The sequence below is a fragment of the Ipomoea nil genome, unplaced genomic scaffold (assembly GCF_001879475.1).
Source record: "Ipomoea nil cultivar Tokyo-kokei standard unplaced genomic scaffold, Asagao_1.1 scaffold0918, whole genome shotgun sequence".
Taxonomy (NCBI): Eukaryota; Viridiplantae; Streptophyta; class Magnoliopsida; order Solanales; family Convolvulaceae; genus Ipomoea; species Ipomoea nil.
In genome coordinates this window covers 1-11,674 of record NW_017617346.1, presented here as the reverse complement: position 1 = coordinate 11,674, position 11,674 = coordinate 1, and the positions used below count along the sequence as shown (strand labels likewise).

General features: G+C 34.5%; 12 non-coding genes across 12 annotated transcripts; all 12 read right to left on the bottom strand.

Moving 5' to 3' along the window:
* Positions 1 to 124: 124 nt before the first annotated feature.
* On the bottom strand, positions 125 to 203 carry TRNAL-UAG. Its single transcript has one exon. It is a non-coding gene; the product is annotated as a tRNA-Leu (tRNA).
* A 2,954-nt stretch (positions 204 to 3,157) lies between these two features.
* TRNAL-UAG lies at positions 3,158 to 3,237 on the bottom strand. The gene has a single exon. It is a non-coding gene; the product is annotated as a tRNA-Leu (tRNA).
* A 432-nt stretch (positions 3,238 to 3,669) lies between these two features.
* Positions 3,670 to 3,749, bottom strand: TRNAL-UAG. The gene has a single exon. It is a non-coding gene; the product is annotated as a tRNA-Leu (tRNA).
* Positions 3,750 to 5,713: 1,964 nt separating this feature from the next.
* Positions 5,714 to 5,793, bottom strand: TRNAL-UAG. Its single transcript has one exon. It is a non-coding gene; the product is annotated as a tRNA-Leu (tRNA).
* A 947-nt stretch (positions 5,794 to 6,740) lies between these two features.
* On the bottom strand, positions 6,741 to 6,819 carry TRNAL-UAG. Its single transcript has one exon. It is a non-coding gene; the product is annotated as a tRNA-Leu (tRNA).
* Positions 6,820 to 7,759: 940 nt separating this feature from the next.
* Positions 7,760 to 7,839, bottom strand: TRNAL-UAG. Its single transcript has one exon. It is a non-coding gene; the product is annotated as a tRNA-Leu (tRNA).
* Positions 7,840 to 8,268: 429 nt separating this feature from the next.
* TRNAL-UAG lies at positions 8,269 to 8,347 on the bottom strand. The gene has a single exon. It is a non-coding gene; the product is annotated as a tRNA-Leu (tRNA).
* A 433-nt stretch (positions 8,348 to 8,780) lies between these two features.
* On the bottom strand, positions 8,781 to 8,859 carry TRNAL-UAG. Its single transcript has one exon. It is a non-coding gene; the product is annotated as a tRNA-Leu (tRNA).
* A 433-nt stretch (positions 8,860 to 9,292) lies between these two features.
* Positions 9,293 to 9,370, bottom strand: TRNAL-UAG. Its single transcript has one exon. It is a non-coding gene; the product is annotated as a tRNA-Leu (tRNA).
* Positions 9,371 to 9,800: 430 nt separating this feature from the next.
* Positions 9,801 to 9,880, bottom strand: TRNAL-UAG. The gene has a single exon. It is a non-coding gene; the product is annotated as a tRNA-Leu (tRNA).
* Positions 9,881 to 10,814: 934 nt separating this feature from the next.
* Positions 10,815 to 10,893, bottom strand: TRNAL-UAG. The gene has a single exon. It is a non-coding gene; the product is annotated as a tRNA-Leu (tRNA).
* A 429-nt stretch (positions 10,894 to 11,322) lies between these two features.
* On the bottom strand, positions 11,323 to 11,402 carry TRNAL-UAG. Its single transcript has one exon. It is a non-coding gene; the product is annotated as a tRNA-Leu (tRNA).
* Between the last annotated feature and the right edge of the window lie 272 nt (positions 11,403 to 11,674).

The window sequence follows — 11,674 nt, the reverse complement described above, 5'->3', positions numbered from 1 at the left end:
GAAATAAACATTAATGACTGACTAACCTTTTTTCTACTAATTTTCGTATTTTGCTGTTTAAGTAATTGTTTTTCATGGAAAAGTGAAATACAATGGAGAGCGTAGGGATATATAAAACATCTCTTGACGGCTGTGGATTTGAACCCACGCCCTTTCGGACCAGAGCCTAAATCTGGCGCCTTAGACCACTCGGCCAAACCGTCTATATATCAATAAAATAGAATTAATATTTTTTTCTTGAAGAAAACCTGTTCGATTCTAACCAACACCTCTTGGTAAAATCCAATGCACATGATCTTTTTAGTGCAGTTTGCTGACATCTGATCTCTTGTGTGGTTTAAATGATATCTTAGCAGTGAATAGGGAGTGCACGGGGTGCAATGTCATCATCAGGTGATTGGGTATACGGCATATAGTATGCAAATAGACATTAACACAAAAGATAAGTTAAATCCAATTCTTTTAGAAGTTACAATATATTTATTATTTACCATCAATTCTGTTAAAAAAAAAAAATAAACATTAATGACTGACTAACCTTTTTTCTACTAATTTTCGTATTTTGCTGTTTAAGTAATTGTTTTTCATGGAGTGAAATACAATGGAGAGCGTAGGGATATTTTTAAACATCTCTTGACGGCTGTGGATTTGAACCCACGCCCTTTCGGACCAGAGCCTAAATCTGGCGCCTTAGACCACTCGGCCAAACCGCTATATATCAATAAAATAGAATTTATATTTTCTTGAAGAAACCTGTTCGATTCTAACCAACACCTCTTGGTAAAATCCAATGCACATGATCTTTTTAGTGCAGTTTTGCTGACATCTGATCTCTTGTGTGGTTTAAATGATATCTTAGCAGTGAATAGGGAGTGCAAGGGTGCAATGTCGTCATCAGGTGATTGGGTATACGGCATATAGTATGCAAATAGACATTAACACAAAAGATAAGTTAAATCCAATTCTTTTAGAATTTACAATATATTTATTATTTACCATCAATTCTGTTAAAAAAAAAAAACATTAATGACTGACTAACCTTTTTTCTACTAATTTTCGTATTTTGCTGTTTAATTGTTTTTCATGGAAAATACAATGGAGAGCGTAGGATATTTTTAAACATCTCTTGACGGCTGTGGATTTGAACCCACGCCCTTTCGACCAGAGCCTAAATCTGGCGCCTTAGACCACTCGGCCAAATCTATATATCAATAAAATAGAATTTATATTTTCTTGAAGAAAACCTGTTCGATTCTAACCAACACCCTCTTGGTAAAATCCAATGCACATGATCTTTTTAGTGCAGTTTTGCTGACATCTGATCTCTTGTGTGGTTTAAATGATATCTTAGCAGTGAATAGGGAGTGCACGGGTGCAATGTCGTCATCAGGTGATTGGGGTATACGGCATATAGTATGCAAATAGACATTAACACAAAAGATAAGTTAAATCCAATTCTTTTAGAAGTTACAATATATTTATTATTTACCATCAATTCTGTTAAAAAAAAAAACATTAATGACTGACTAACCTTTTTTCTACTAATTTTCGTATTTTGCTGTTTAAGTAATTGTTTTTCATGGAGTGAAAAAACAATGGAGAGCGTAGGGATATTTTTAAACATCTCTTGACGGCTGTGGGATTTGAACCACGCCCTTTCGGACCAGAGCCTAAATCTGGCGCCTTAGACCACTCGCCAAACCGTCTATATCAATAAAATAGAATTTATATTTTCTTGAAGAAACCTGTTCGATTCTAACCAACACCCTCTTGGTAAAATCCAATGCACATGATCTTTTTAGTGCAGTTTTGCTGACATCTGATCTCTTGTGTGGTTTAAATGATATCTTAGCAGTGAATAGGGAGTGCACGGGTGCAATGTCGTCATCAGGTGATTGGGGTATACGGCATATAGTATGCAAATAGACATTAACACAAAAGATAAGTTAAATCCAATTCTTTTAGAAGTTACAATATATTTATTATTTACCATCAATTCTGATAAAAAAAAAAAGAAATAAACATTAATGACTGACTAACCTTTTTTCTACTAATTTTCGTATTTTGCTGTTTAAGTAATTGTTTTTCATGGAAAAGTGAAATACAATGGAGAGCGTAGGGATATTTTTAAACATCTCTTGACGGCTGTGGGATTGAACCCACGCCCTTTCGGACCAGAGCCTAAATCTGGCGCCTTAGACCACTCGCCAAACCGTCTATATATCAATAAAATAGAATTTATATTTTCTTGAAGAAACCTGTCGATTCTAACCAACACCCTCTTGGTAAAATCCAATGCACATGATCTTTTTAGTGCAGTTTTGCTGACATCTGATCTCTTGTGTGGTTTAAATGATATCTTAGCAGTGAATAGGGAGTGCACGGGTGCAATGTCGTCATCAGGTGATTGGGGTATACGGCATATAGTATGCAAATAGACATTAACACAAAAGATAAGTTAAATCCAATTCTTTTAGAAGTTACAATATATTTATTATTTACCATCAATTCTGTAAAAAAAAAAAAGAAATAAACATTAATGACTGACTAACCTTTTTCTACTAATTTTCGTATTTTGCTGTTTAAGTAATTGTTTTTCATGGAAAAGTGAAATACAATGGAGAGCGTAGGGATATTTTTAAACATCTCTTGACGGCTGTGGGATTTGAACCCACGCCCTTTCGACCAGAGCCTAAATCTGGCGCTAGACCACTCGCCAAACCGTCTATATATCAATAAAATAGAATTAATATTTTCTTGAAGAAACTGTTCGATTCTAACCAACACCTCTTGGTAAAATCCAATGCACATGATCTTTTTAGTGCAGTTTGCTGACATCTGATCTCTTGTGTGGTTTAAATGATATCTTAGCAGTGAATAGGGAGTGCACGGGTGCAATGTCATCATCAGGTGATTGGGGTATACGGCATATAGTATGCAAATAGACATTAACACAAAAGATAAGTTAAATCCAATTCTTTTAGAAGTTACAATATATTTATTATTTACCATCAATTCTGTTAAAAAAAAAAGAAATAAACATTAATGACTGACTAACCTTTTTTCTACTAATTTTCGTATTTTGCTGTTTAAGTAATTGTTTTTCATGGAAAAGTGAAATACAATGGAGAGCGTAGGGATATTTTTAAACATCTCTTGACGGCTGTGGGATTTGAACCCACGCCCTTTCGGACCAGAGCCTAAATCTGGCGCCTTAGACCACTCGGCCAAACCGTCTATATATCAATAAAATAGAATTTATATTTTCTTGAAGAAAACTGTTCGATTCTAACCAACACCCTTGGTAAAATCCAATGCACATGATCTTTTTAGTGCAGTTTGCTGACATCTGATCTCTTGTGTGGTTTAAATGATATCTTAGCAGTGAATAGGGAGTGCACGGGTGCAATGTCGTCATCAGGTGATTGGGGTATACGGCATATAGTATGCAAATAGACATTAACACAAAAGATAAGTTAAATCCAATTCTTTTAGAAGTTACAATATATTTATTATTTACCATCAATTCTGTAAAAAAAAAAAAAAGAAATAAACATTAATGACTGACTAACCTTTTTTCTACTAATTTTCGTATTTTGCTGTTTAAGTAATTGTTTTTCATGGAAAAGTGAAATACAATGGAGAGCGTAGGGATATTTTAAACATCTCTTACGGCTGTGGGATTTGAACCCACGCCCTTTCGGACCAGAGCCTAAATCTGGCGCCTTAGACCACTCGGCCAAACCGTCTATATATCAATAAAATAGAATTTATATTTTCTTGAAGAAACCTGTTCGATTCTAACCAACACCCTCTTGGTAAAATCCAATGCACATGATCTTTTTAGTGCAGTTTTGCTGACATCTGATCTCTTGTGTGGTTTAAATGATATCTTAGCAGTGAATAGGGAGTGCACGGGTGCAATGTCGTCATCAGGTGATTGGGGTATACGGCATATAGTATGCAAATAGACATTAACACAAAAGATAAGTTAAATCCAATTCTTTTAGAAGTTACAATATATTTATTATTTACCATCAATTCTGTAAAAAAAAAAAGAAATAAACATTAATGACTGACTAACCTTTTTCTACTAATTTTCGTATTTTGCTGTTTAAGTAATTGTTTTTCATGGAAAGTGAAATACAATGGAGAGCGTAGGGATATTTTTAAACATCTCTTGACGGCTGTGGATTTGAACCCACGCCCTTTCGACCAGAGCCTAAATCTGGCGCCTTAGACCACTCGCCAAACCGTCTATATCAATAAAATAGAATTTATTTTCTTGAAGAAAACCTGTTCGATTCTAACCAACCCCTCTTGGTAAAATCCAATGCACATGATCTTTTTAGTGCAGTTTGCTGACATCTGATCTCTTGTGTGGTTTAAATGATATCTTAGCAGTGAATAGGGAGTGCACGGGTGCAATGTCGTCATCAGGTGATTGGGGTATACGGCATATAGTATGCAAATAGACATTAACACAAAAGATAAGTTAAATCCAATTCTTTTAGAAGTTACAATATATTTATTATTTACCATCAATTCTGTTAAAAAAAAAAGAAATAAACATTAATGACTGACTAACCTTTTTTCTACTAATTTTCGTATTTTGCTGTTTAAGTAATTGTTTTTCATGGAAAGTGAAAAAATACAATGGAGAGCGTAGGGATATTTTTAAACATCTCTTGACGGCTGTGGGATTTGAACCACGCCCTTTCGGACCAGAGCCTAAATCTGGCCTTAGACCACTCGGCCAAACCGTCAATATATCAATAAAATAGAATTAATATTTTCTTGAAGAAAATTGTTCGATTCTAACCAACACCCTCTTGGTAAAATCCAATGCACATGATCTTTTTAGTGCAGTTTTGCTGACATCTGATCTCTTGTGTGGTTTAAATGATATCTTAGCAGTGAATAGGGAGTGCACGGGTGCAATGTCATCATCAGGTGATTGGGGTATACGGCATATAGTATGCAAATAGACATTAACACAAAAGATAAGTTAAATCCAATTCTTTTAGAAGTTACAATATATTTATTATTTACCATCAATTCTGTTTAAAAAAAAAAAGAAATAAACATTAATGACTGACTAACCTTTTTTCTACTAATTTTCGTATTTTGCTGTTTAAGTAATTGTTTTTTCATGGAGTGAAATACAATGGAGCGTAGGGATATTTTTAAACATCTCTTGACGGCTGTGGGATTTGAACCACGCCCTTTCGACCAGAGCCTAAATCTGGCGCCTTAGACCACTCGGCCAAACCGTCAATATATCAATAAAATAGAATTAATATTTTCTTGAAGAAAACTGTTCGATTCTAACCAACACCCTCTTGGTAAAATCCAATGCACATGATCTTTTTAGTGCAGTTTTGCTGACATCTGATCTCTTGTGTGGTTTAAATGATATCTTAGCAGTGAATAGGGAGTGCACGGGTGCAATGTCATCATCAGGTGATTGGGGTATACGGCATATAGTATGCAAATAGACATTAACACAAAAGATAAGTTAAATCCAATTCTTTTAGAAGTTACAATATATTTATTATTTACCATCAATTCTGTTAAAAAAAAAAAAAGAAATAAACATTAATGACTGACTAACCTTTTTTCTACTAATTTTCGTATTTTGCTGTTTAAGTAATTGTTTTTCATGGAAAAGTGAAATACAATGGAGAGCGTAGGGATATTTTTAAACATCTCTTGACGGCTGTGGGATTTGAACCCACGCCCTTTCGGACCAGAGCCTAAATCTGGCGCCTTAGACCACTCGGCCAAACCGTCAATATATCAATAAAATAGAATTAATATTTTCTTGAAGAAAACTGTTCGATTCTAACCAACACCCTCTTGGTAAAATCCAATGCACATGATCTTTTTAGTGCAGGTTTGCTGACATCTGATCTCTTGTGTGGTTTAAATGATATCTTAGCAGTGAATAGGGAGTGCACGGGTGCAATGTCGTCATCAGGTGATTGGGGTATACGGCATATAGTATGCAAATAGACATTAACACAAAAGATAAGTTAAATCCAATTCTTTTAGAAGTTACAATATATTTATTATTTACCATCAATTCTGTTTAAAAAAAAAAGAAATAAACATTAATGACTGACTAACCTTTTTTCTACTAATTTTCGTATTTTGCTGTTTAAGTAATTGTTTTTCATGGAGTGAAATACAATGAGAGCGTAGGGATATTTTTAAACATCTCTTGACGGCTGTGGATTTGAACACGCCCTTTCGGACCAGAGCCTAAATCTGGCGCCTTAGACCACTCGGCCAAACCGTCTATATATCATAAAATAGAATTTATATTTTCTTGAAGAAAACTGTTCGATTCTAACCAACACCCTCTTGGTAAAATCCAATGCACATGATCTTTTTAGTGCAGTTTGCTGACATCTGATCTCTTGTGTGGTTTAAATGATATCTTAGCAGTGAATAGGGAGTGCACGGGTGCAATGTCATCATCAGGTGATTGGGGTATACGGCATATAGTATGCAAATAGACATTAACACAAAAGATAAGTTAAATCCAATTCTTTTAGAAGTTACAATATATTTATTATTTACCATCAATTCTGTAAAAAAAAAAAAAAAAAGAAATAAACATTAATGACTGACTAACCTTTTTTCTACTAATTTTCGTATTTTGCTGTTTAAGTAATTGTTTTTCATGGAAAAGTGAAATACAATGGAGAGCGTAGGGATATTTTTAAAACATCTCTTGCGGCTGTGGGATTTGAACCCACGCCCTTTCGGACCAGAGCCTAAATCTGGCGCCTTAGACCACTCGGCCAAACCGTCTATATATCAATAAAATAGAATTTATATTTTCTTGAAGAAAACCTGTTCGATTCTAACCAACACCCTCTTGGTAAAATCCAATGCACATGATCTTTTTAGTGCAGTTTTGCTGACATCTGATCTCTTGTGTGGTTTAAATGATATCTTAGCAGTGAATAGGGAGTGCACGGGTGCAATGTCGTCATCAGGTGATTGGGGTATACGGCATATAGTATGCAAATAGACATTAACACAAAAGATAAGTTAAATCCAATTCTTTTAGAAGTTACAATATATTTATTATTTACCATCAATTCTGTAAAAAAAAAAAGAAATAAACATTAATGACTGACTAACCTTTTCTACTAATTTTCGTATTTTGCTGTTTAAGTAATTGTTTTTCATGGAGTGAAATACAATGGAGAGCGTAGGGATATTTTTAAACATCTCTTGACGGCTGTGGGATTTGAACCCACGCCTTTCGACCAGAGCCTAAATCTGGCGCCTTAGACCACTCGCCAAACCGTCTATATATCAATAAAATAGAATTTATATTTTCTTGAAGAAAACTGTTCGATTCTAACCAACACCCTCTTGGTAAAATCCAATGCACATGATCTTTTTAGTGCAGGTTTGCTGACATCTGATCTCTTGTGTGGTTTAAATGATATCTTAGCAGTGAATAGGGAGTGCACGGGTGCAATGTCATCATCAGGTGATTGGGTATACGGCATATAGTATGCAAATAGACATTAACACAAAAGATAAGTTAAATCCAATTCTTTTAGAAGTTACAATATATTTATTATTTACCATCAATTCTGTTAAAAAAAAAAAGAAATAACATTAATGACTGACTAACCTTTTTTCTACTAATTTTCGTATTTTGCTGTTTAAGTAATTGTTTTTCATGGAAAAGTGAAATACAATGGAGAGCGTAGGGATATTTTTAAACATCTCTTGACGGCTGTGGGATTTGAACCCACGCCCTTTCGGACCAGAGCCTAAATCTGGCGCCTTAGACCACTCGGCCAAACCGTCTATATATCAATAAAATAGAATTTATATTTTCTTGAAGAAAACCTGTTCGATTCTAACCAACACCCTCTTGGTAAAATCCAATGCACATGATCTTTTTAGTGCAGTTTTGCTGACATCTGATCTCTTGTGTGGTTTAAATGATATCTTAGCAGTGAATAGGGAGTGCACGGGTGCAATGTCATCATCAGGTGATTGGGGTACGGCATATAGTATGCAAATAGACATTAACAAAAGATAAGTTAAATCCAATTCTTTTAGAAGTTACAATATATTTATTATTTACCATCAATTCTGTTAAAAAAAAAGAAATAAACATTAATGACTGACTAACCTTTTTTCTACTAATTTTCGTATTTTGCTGTTTAAGTAATTGTTTTTCATGGAAAAGTGAAATACAATGGAGAGCGTAGGGATATTTTAAACATCTCTTGACGGCTGTGGATTTGAACCCACGCCCTTTCGGACCAGAGCCTAAATCTGGCGCCTTAGACCACTCGGCCAAACCGTCTATATATCAATAAAATAGAATTTATATTTTCTTGAAGAAACCTGTTCGATTCTAACCAACACCCTCTTGGTAAAATCCAATGCACATGATCTTTTTAGTGCAGTTTGCTGACATCTGATCTCTTGTGTGGTTTAAATGATATCTTAGCAGTGAATAGGGAGTGCACGGGTGCAATGTCGTCATCAGGTGATTGGGGTATACGGCATATAGTATGCAAATAGACATTAACACAAAAGATAAGTTAAATCCAATTCTTTTAGAAGTTACAATATATTTATTATTTACCATCAATTCTGTAAAAAAAAAAAAAAATAAACATTAATGACTGACTAACCTTTTTTCTACTAATTTTCGTATTTTGCTGTTTAAGTAATTGTTTTTCATGGAAAAGTGAAATACAATGGAGAGCGTAGGGATATTTTTAAACATCTCTTGACGGCTGTGGGATTTGAACCCACGCCTTTCGGACCAGAGCCTAAATCTGGCGCCTTAGACCACTCGGCCAAACCGTCTATATATCAATAAAATAGAATTTATTTTTCTTGAAGAAACCTGTTCGATTCTAACCAACACCCTCTTGGTAAAATCCAATGCACATGATCTTTTTAGTGCAGTTTTGCTGACATCTGATCTCTTGTGTGGTTTAAATGATATCTTAGCAGTGAATAGGGAGTGCACGGGTGCAATGTCGTCATCAGGTGATTGGGGTATACGGCATATAGTATGCAAATAGACATTAACACAAAAGATAAGTTAAATCCAATTCTTTTAGAAGTTACAATATATTTATTATTTACCATCAATTCTGTAAAAAAAAAAAAAATAAACATTAATGACTGACTAACCTTTTTTCTACTAATTTTCGTATTTTGCTGTTTAAGTAATTGTTTTTCATGGAAAAAGTGAAATACAATGGAGAGCGTAGGGATATTTTTAAACATCTCTTGACGGCTGTGGGATTTGAACCCACGCCTTTCGACCAGAGCCTAAATCTGGCGCCTTAGACCACTCGGCCAAACCGTCTATATATCAATAAAATAGAATTTATATTTTCTTGAAGAAAACTGTTCGATTCTAACCAACACCCTCTTGGTAAAATCCAATGCACATGATCTTTTTAGTGCAGTTTTGCTGACATCTGATCTCTTGTGTGGTTTAAATGATATCTTAGCAGTGAATAGGGAGTGCACGGGTGCAATGTCGTCATCAGGTGATTGGGGTATACGGCATATAGTATGCAAATAGACATTAACACAAAGATAAGTTAAATCCAATTCTTTTAGAAGTTACAATATATTTATTATTTACCATCAATTCTGTTAAAAAAAAAAGAAATAAACATTAATGACTGACTAACCTTTTTTTCTACTAATTTTCGTATTTTGCTGTTAAGTAATTGTTTTTCATGGAGTGAAATACAATGGAGAGCGTAGGGATATTTTTAAACATCTCTTGACGGCTGTGGGATTTGAACCCACGCCCTTTCGGACCAGAGCCTAAATCTGGCGCCTTAGACCACTCGGCCAAACCGTCTATATATCAATAAAATAGAATTTATATTTTCTTGAAGAAAACCTGTCGATTCTAACCAACACCCTCTTGGTAAAATCCAATGCACATGATCTTTTTAGTGCAGTTTTGCTGACATCTGATCTCTTGTGTGGTTTAAATGATATCTTAGCAGTGAATAGGGAGTGCACGGGTGCAATGTCGTCATCAGGTGATTGGGGTATACGGCATATAGTATGCAAATAGACATTAACACAAAAGATAAGTTAAATCCAATTCTTTTAGAAGTTACAATATATTTATTATTTACCATCAATTCTGTAAAAAAAAAAAATAAACATTAATGACTGACTAACCTTTTTCTACTAATTTTCGTATTTTGCTGTTTAAGTAATTGTTTTTCATGGAAAAGTGAAATACAATGGAGAGCGTAGGGATATTTTTAAACATCTCTTGACGGCTGTGGGATTTGAACCCACGCCCTTTCGACCAGAGCCTAAATCTGGCGCTTAGACCACTCGCCAAACCGTCTATATATCAATAAAATAAATTATATTTTCTTGAAGAAATTGTTCGATTAACCAACACAATCTTGGTAAAATCCAATGCACATGATCTTTTTAGTGCAGTTTTGCTGACATCTGATCTCTTGTGTGGTTTAAATGATATCTTAGCAGTGAATAGGGAGTGCACGGGTGCAATGTCATCATCAGGTGATTGGGGTATACGGCATATAGTATGCAAATAGACATTAACACAAAAGATAAGTTAAATCCAATTCTTTTAGAAGTTACAATATATTTATTATTTACCATCAATTCTGTTAAAAAAAAAAAGAAATAAACATTAATGACTGACTAACCTTTTTTCTACTAATTTTCGTATTTTGCTGTTTAAGTAATTGTTTTTCATGGAGTGAAATACAATGGAGAGCGTAGGGATATTTTTAAACATCTCTTGACGGCTGTGGGATTTGAACCACGCCCTTTCGGACCAGAGCCTAAATCTGGCGCCTTAGACCACTCGGCCAAACCGTCATATATCATAAAATAGAATTTATTTTCTTGAAGAAAACCTGTTCGATTCTAACCAACACCCTCTTGGTAAAATCCAATGCACATGATCTTTTTAGTGCAGTTTTGCTGACATCTGATCTCTTGTGTGGTTTAAATGATATCTTAGCAGTGAATAGGGAGTGCACGGGTGCAATGTCGTCATCAGGTGATTGGGGTATACGGCATATAGTATGCAAATAGACATTAACACAAAAGATAAGTTAAATCCAATTCTTTTAGAAGTTACAATATATTTATTATTTACCATCAATTCTGTTAAAAAAAAAGAAATAAACATTAATGACTGACTAACCTTTTTTCTACTAATTTTCGTATTTTGCTGTTTAAGTAATTGTTTTTCATGGAAAAGTGAAATACAATGAGAGCGTAGGGATATTTTTAAACATCTCTTGACGGCTGTGGGATTTGAACCCACGCCCTTTCGGACCAGAGCCTAAATCTGGCGCCTTAGACCACTCGGCCAAACCGTCTATACATCAATAAAATAGAATTTATATTTTCTTGAAGAAACCTGTCGATTCTAACCAACACCTCTTGGTAAAATCCAATGCACATGATCTTTTTAGTGCAGTTTGCTGACATCTGATCTCTTGTGTGGTTTAAATGATATCTTAGCAGTGAATAGGGAGTGCACGGGTGCAATGTCGTCATCAGGTGATTGGGGTATACGGCATATAGTATGCAAATAGACATTAACACAAAAGATAAGTTAAATCCAATTCTTTTAGAAGTTACAATATAT